Here is a 7,592-nt window from a genome sequence, read left to right on the forward strand (position 1 = left end):
TAAATATTTGCCAATTTCCTGTGGCATTGCGACTTTGATTCATGAGGCTTTAGAATATTTTTCTTAATATTTTAACTTATTTTTCTTGACATTATATTATTTTTACTTTCTAACTTATTCACATTCTGTGTAATGACCATCCAAACTTTTGAAACTCTTCAAGGCATGCTTTACAGCAAATGAATATTCAGTGTAAGATTGAAAAGAAAGTGTATTCTTCAGTTGTTGGATTCAGATGTTCTTTGGAACATTTAGATCACCTTTAACATTTCGTTGATCAAATTTTTTTTAAAGATTTTATTTATTTATTTGAGAGAGAGAGAGAGAACACATGAGGGGCGGAGGGTCAGAGGGAGAAGCAAACTCCCTGCTGAGCATGGAGCCTGATGTGGGACTTGATCCCAGAACTCCAGGATCATGACCTGAGCCGAAGGCAGTCACTTAACTAACTGAGCCACCCAGGCGTCCGCTTGATCAAATTTTCTATATATATTACTAAATCTTTGATTTTTTTGTTCTACCAATTCCTTAAATAGTTGTTTTAAAATCTCCCACTGTGATGATATTGTTTCTTGTTGTAATTTCTGTAAATTTTGAAACTATGCTATGGTTGTATGTAAATTAAACTTGTTTTGTTTCATGATGAATTGGAATTTTTATCATCATAAAGTAATCCTACCTGCTATTTTTGTTTGTTTGTTTGTTTTGCTTTAGAAACTTTTTTTGCCTGGTATTAATATTACTGCAACAACTTTTGTCATTGTTTTTAGCATTATTATATTACTTTATTCCTTTTATGGTTTAACTGCACTGCATTCTTGTGTTTGACTTTTTTCTTCAGAAAATAGCATATACCTAGGCTTAGTTCTTTTATCCAATCTCAAATTATTTCAGGATTTATTAATTTACATTTGTTTTAATTATTTTTTAAAGATTTTATTTATTTATTTGAGAGAGAGAATGAGATACAGAGAGAGCATGAGCGTGGGGAGGGTCAGAGGGAGAAGCAGACTCCCTGCTGAGCAGGGAGCCCACGCGGGGCTCAATCCCAGGACTCCAGGATCATGACCAGAGCCGAAGGCAGTCACTTAACCAACTGAGCCACCCAGGTGCCCACATTTGTTTTAATTATTGATATGCATTATTAGTACTATCTCATTTTGTACATTTCATTTGTGTGCTTTTTCTTTAAGTTGTTTCTGTTTTATTCTACTTTATCTTTTGGGGGTTTAATTATAATTCTTGAATATGTAGTTTGGTGTCTTTTATCAGTTCTGGAAATTTTCAGTCAGTAACTCTTCAAAGTTAACCTTTTGGAGGTTGATGAGTAAGAGTATAAATTAAACCAAATTGAATATGAGTTAATTGTTAAGCTGGCAATAGATAAATGATGATTTATTAGACTATTCTATTTTGTATATATATATTTAAGATTTTATTTATTTATTTGAAAGAGTGAGTGAGAGATAAGAGAGCACAAGCAGGGGAGGGGCAGAGGGAGAGGGAGAAGCAGACTGCTTGCTGGACATGGGGCTTGACCCAGGACCCTGAGATCATGACCTGAGCTGAAGGCAGACACTTAACTGACTGAGCCACCTATTCGTCCCTTGTATATATTTTTTAATTTCATAATTAATAGTTTTTTAAAAAGTAAATATATAACCAGCTACCAAAAAATCACTTTTTATATCTATTCATAGATGAGTTTGAAAGTATTTTCCCCCCAGTATTTAGTAGCAGTGGGTAGAGAAATTTTTCTATTTTGACTGACATGTCATTTTATATGTATAAAAAATAACTACTTATGCATAATCTAAACAGAAAAAAGTACAAAAGTCTTAAGTAAGAGCTCAGTGAATTTTACAAGCAACACACCCATGTAACCTGAATTAGAATAAACACCCTAGACATTGCCCTGAAGCTCCCCTTAACATATATTGGGTTGATCCTTTCCAAGGGTAACAAATATCCTGACTCCTAATACTATAGAATTGTTTTGTCTGGTTTTAAATTTATTTAAATGAGTCATGCAAAATGTACTTTTTTGTTTCTAGTGTCTTTAGTTCAATGTTGTATTAATTTGAGTTTTTAATTTTAGTAATTATATTTTTTGTTTCTAAAGTTCTCTTTTTTCAAGCTTGCTTGCTATCTACTGATATTTTACATCTGTCTTTTATTTGTTGAACTATTTATTGTACTGGTCATATAATCTACTGATTTTTCCAATATCTGGAATTTTTGTGCTTCTACTTTTGCTGTCTGTTGTTTTCTGTTCATTACAATTCATGTTACCTTATTTATGCATGCATGTTTAGTGATATTTATTTGCCATGTGTAGTTTATTTTCTAGACAATTTAACTGTGGAAATACACAAGATGTGGGATGAAGTTGGATTGCTTGAGGAAGGATTTACTTTTACTTCTGTAAGGCACAGAAGAGAAATAATATTTTGAGACTTAGGGCATTCTGGGGTTGAGATTTCTCTGGTCACTCAGTCACAGTGAATTTGGGAAATACCCCTGGAAAGTCTAGTTCCTTATTGCAAATTCTCACATTACTTTTTTTTTTTTTTGGAGGTACTAGTTGGAGGTGATAATGCTACTTTTATTATTAGTTTGTCCTTAAATTGAGGGCGTGAGTATTTGAGATGCTATCTCCTAATCTATGTTGAGCCATATTTGGTCCGTAAGCTTACAAACCTAAGTAACTAATGATTACGTTCACTAAGTTTGGAAAATTTCTTCAAGGAAGAAATGACTTTAGTGCTCTACTTACTACTGAGTTCTTGTTTTCATGTAATTTTTGTCTGAGGATTCTTTATAGTTTTTGATAGCTCATCATTATATAAAGAGATGTTTTTGTATGATAGTAATTCATCTACTATACCATGTTTATGGAAATGAAAGTCAACACAGATATTTCTTAGGTTTCTTTTTTCCTTCTTGATCCTTACAATAAATTTCCTTTGTTTGAAACACCTATTTTTAAAATTGTTTTCTGGTTTTACTTGGAGAAGATATAGTATTTATTCCAAAAGGCATTTATATTTCTACTTTATAAGTTATTGACTTTTTTGTAACCTGAACTATAATTATAATTTTGTAAATTATCCGTAGTCTTTTCAGAGAGAGCTGCTTTCAATACATGTGTAGTAGTTTCACCTTCTTAATTATGATATTCTGGACTTTCATAAGCTCATTTTCTTTTTTTTGAGAGCAAAATCTTATTTATTTCTTGGAACACAAACAAAACTGACTCCCTTCAGTTCATAAGAGGTTGAATTGTTTTACTGACAAAATGTTCCATGTAATGAGTAACTTGGTAGAAATTTTTTTTAAAAAACAAAATATAATGCTTAAGCATCTCCAACTTCTATTTTTCTCTTTTATCCATCTGCCCCAATGAAACTCTAGATTTTTGACTAAGTTTTTGAGAAAGAAAACTATGTGGAGATATGTGTATTTTAAATACTTGGGTTGAGTGGAGAGAGGTGAGTGAATATGTGTGTGTGTATTTTTTAACTAATACTTTATTTTTTATGAACAATTTTTAGCTCACAGCAAAATTGAGGGGAAGTACAGAGATTTTCCATACACCCCCTGTCCCCACACATACATAAGCTTCCCCCATTTTCAACATCTACCACCAAGGTAGTACTTTTGTTACAACTGATAAGCTGGCTCACTGATTTTTTATCTACTTGATCTTCATTTCCTGAGAGGGGTTAATTACAGTCATATACCACATTTGTATTTTTCTGTATTTTAGTGTTTTTTTCTTGATGAATTATGATATATAGATATATATATTATTTGATGCATAAATAGACTCGAGACGAGACTATTCATTAGAGATAGAAAACTATCATTATCAGGGTCACAGATATCTTTAACTTTTTATATTAAGACCAACCTTGTCTGGTAATAATAACAAAACTTGATCCTCTGATTTTCCTTTCTTGCACCACGTATCCAACATTGATCAATTCACTGTGACTAAGTGTGATTTAGGACTCTGACTAGTTAACTTGAGACTAGTAAAATTGACTATGATGGTGGAATGGGGATCTGGAGAGTCAGGAAGATGTTCAGTTAAGTTTGACACTATAAGAGAAAAAAAAAAAGGATGCTTTTTCCAGAAGAATGGATAAGGGTTACTTGATAGACAAAAACAATGCAATATTTATTAAAGCACTAGATAAATCAAGGCAGCTAAGGCGAGGTCCCACAACTGAAATTGGAAAACATTTGTCAGTTTGGTTGAAAGGAATACTAAGGAGGGTGCCTGGGTGGCTCAGTTGGTTAAGCGACTACCTTCGGCTCAGGTCATGGTCCTGGAGTCCTGGGATCGAGGCCCACATCGGGCTCTCTGCTCAGCAGGGAGTCTGCTTCTCCCTCTGACCTTTCCCCCTCTCGTGTACTCTTTCTCTCTCATTCTTTATCTCAAATAAATAAATAAAATATTTAAAAAAAAAAGGAAAGGAGTACTAAGGAATGGATAGGGAAAGGAAAAGGGTTTTATTTCTAGGGGGAAAAAACAAACAGAAAAATTTTAAAAACCTAATTTCTTAGAAGATAAGTAACCTATATCCCAGTTCATTAAATCCACTTATTTCTTCAAACGATTTTATTTTATTTTATAATGTTAATTGTATCTTCACAACATAATTTTCAGAAAAGTTCATTTTGTCTCTGCCTAAGATTCCTGCTCTGCGTTGTGGACATGAGGGCAAAAAGACCGGAGCACTGAGAGGTGGTAATGTAGGGATGGGACACAAGGAAAGCAGGCTGAGAGGGAAACGTAGAAGCTGATAGAGCTGGTCAGCTCTTCCATCTTTCTACCCTTCAGTATACAATTTTGTTTTGCCTTGTTTGGGCTCCTCAGTCTACATCTGCAGCACCAGGGCACACAGGGAAGGCTGAACATTTTTCAAAATGCTATTATAAAGTCCAAATGAAATCCAGTTGTAGTTATTAGTATCCTGGATAAGCTGCTATTACAAAGGCCAAAGAGCAGTAGCTAATAAATGTTAAAGTTTAATTTCTCTTCCAATTAATAGCTGAGTCCTGAAATGACAGAGGCTCCCTGATATTAGTTACCCAAGATCCTTTGACCTTATTAATCTGAGGCCCTCAACACACTGCTTCCATTTTATGTCAAAAAGGGACCAAGGTTCCATTTCTCAAATCTTTATTTCAGCAATAAGAAAGGATAGAAGATATGTTAGATGGCATACTCCTGGCCTCTAATGGTATTATGGCATAGAAATTGAACTCACCACTTCCTGTTCAAGCCCTTTAACCTTGATGTAGTCACATGGCTCAATATTACTGAAATTGAGCCTAAGAAATGTAGTCTTTAGCTGGGTGGCCATGTATGCTGATACAATTTAGTGTTTTTATTACTAAAAAATAAAGAAGGGTATTGTGGGAAAACCAGTTTCTGATTCATCAAATAAAACTAAATACTGTAGATAGATTAGGTAAATGGCTCTGCTTCTGAGGAGTTATAGGGATATTTGGTAATTAACTCACCATAAATGCCTACCTGGTATATGGAAGACATATGAACACATCTTTTTTTTTTTTTTTTAAGATTTATTTATTTATTTATTTATTTGAGAGAGAGAGAGAACGAGAGATAGAAAGCATGAGAGGGAAGAGGGTCAGAGGGAGAAGCAGACTCCCTGCTGAGCAGGAAGCCTGATGTGGGACTCGATCCCGGGAGTCCAGGATCATGACCTGAGCCGAAGGCAGTCGCTTAACCAACTGAGCCACCCAGGCGCCCGACATATGAACACATCTTGAATGAATGAGGAATGGCTAAGCCATCAAAGACCCAGTTAAAAATGACAATAACAGAGCATGCCAGACTCACCAAATCAATTTAGTAAATATTTACTGGAGGATTGTAGACCAAAACTTGTATTAGGCACTGGGTAAACACGTATCTATATAAGACATAGAACCTGCTCTAATGTGCTAAAAATTTGTAAGGAAGAATTTTAAAACTAATATATATATATTCATATATATATAAACTAATTAGATATATATATTTTTTAAATATTGAATTCTCACACATAAATATCACAACTCTTCTTCAGGGTTTAAATCCTATCAGCTTACCTCCAAGAAGAATCTCAGATAAGTTTGCTGTGATGCATGCACTCCTTTTCAGCCTTGTGTAGATCCATACACATATTATTAACCAAATTCATGAGTGTGATGTACAAGCAGAATGTTAATGTATTTCTTTGCAATAAAACATTCTTACCACACAGACCATAAGACTCAATAGTGACATAATGAATGTATTTTCTCTTTAGGAAAACTTTGCAGGAAGGCAAGTCACAAAAAAAGGTTGCTTGATGAACCTAAAATCTCAAAACTGCATGGAACTAATTGAAAATTTAGTATCTATAACAATCAAATACATTCATTTTCCCACAGAAGTTTCCTCACCAATGGGACTGGGATGTTGTAATATATTGGCATAAGCTTCTCCCTTGAGTGCTTCAGAAATGGTGTCAGCTCTCATTTTATTCCCATATGCTGTTGTTATTATTTTTTTTTAATCAGACCAATGGTGATCAACACTGTGCCATCTCAAACCCAGCTCTGAGTTTTGATTGATATATATTTTGTTTAGATATCCTAATGTTTTGTCCAGCAGGTAATTATGGAGCCATCTTATTTCTTCCAGGTGATTTGGAATGTTGTTTTAAATACTTACTGTGTTAACTTCATCATAAAAATTTACTGAAATGTATTAAAAATTGCATTAGTATATTCCTCAGATATTTAAAATACAAGGCAAACTGGGCCAAATGTTGCACTTAATGTATAATAAATATTATGCAAACACAGAGGAGGGAAATGTATTTGATTAAGGGCATCAAGAAAAGCTCTTTATATAAACAATTATGTTTGAATGGAGCTTTGAGGAATGAATAAGATTTCAAAAGTGGAAAAATGGTAAAGAGCAATTTATGTCAAGGAATCTGTGCAAATAGGCATAAAAATTACAAGACATGTTTATAAAGTGGTAAGTAATCTGATGTGCCTAGAGGATAGTAGTGTTTTAATATAAAATGATATTAGAAAAAATTACAATTGTGTGAGATACCATGATAAAAATATTACCTTTTTACTATTATAATTTTAATAATGATTCAGGACAATGGATTTGTATTAACTGATCAAAAAGGAAAGACTATAGAATCAATGAATTGAACATTCTCAGTGTGTGTGACTGAAAAGGCAGAAAATTAATAGAAAATGATCTAACCAGTCAAAGAGTTGCTTATCTAAGGATATTATTCAATAAGGCATCTTGAGTTTCATTTTCTCTTTTTCCTTTTCTTCTTAATTATCAGGCTTCCTGAAAAAAGCAGCATGTTAATGCACAAGATTGTCTAGATCTATCATATAGAACAGTCTTTCTTTTAGTATAAAATGTATTGCACCTAAAAAAAAATCCTGAAAAGGAGACTTTAAGTCTCCTTTCTACTCTTCCTGCCCATGAACTCCTAAATCTGATATTAAACTCAATAAATGGAACTTCTTTGCAGCATTTTATCAAACCAACA

This window comes from Callorhinus ursinus, unplaced genomic scaffold, assembly GCF_003265705.2.
Source record: "Callorhinus ursinus isolate GAN/ISIS: 27379988/994484 unplaced genomic scaffold, GSC_fseal_2.0 scaffold7, whole genome shotgun sequence".
Classification (NCBI taxonomy): Eukaryota; Metazoa; Chordata; class Mammalia; order Carnivora; family Otariidae; genus Callorhinus; species Callorhinus ursinus.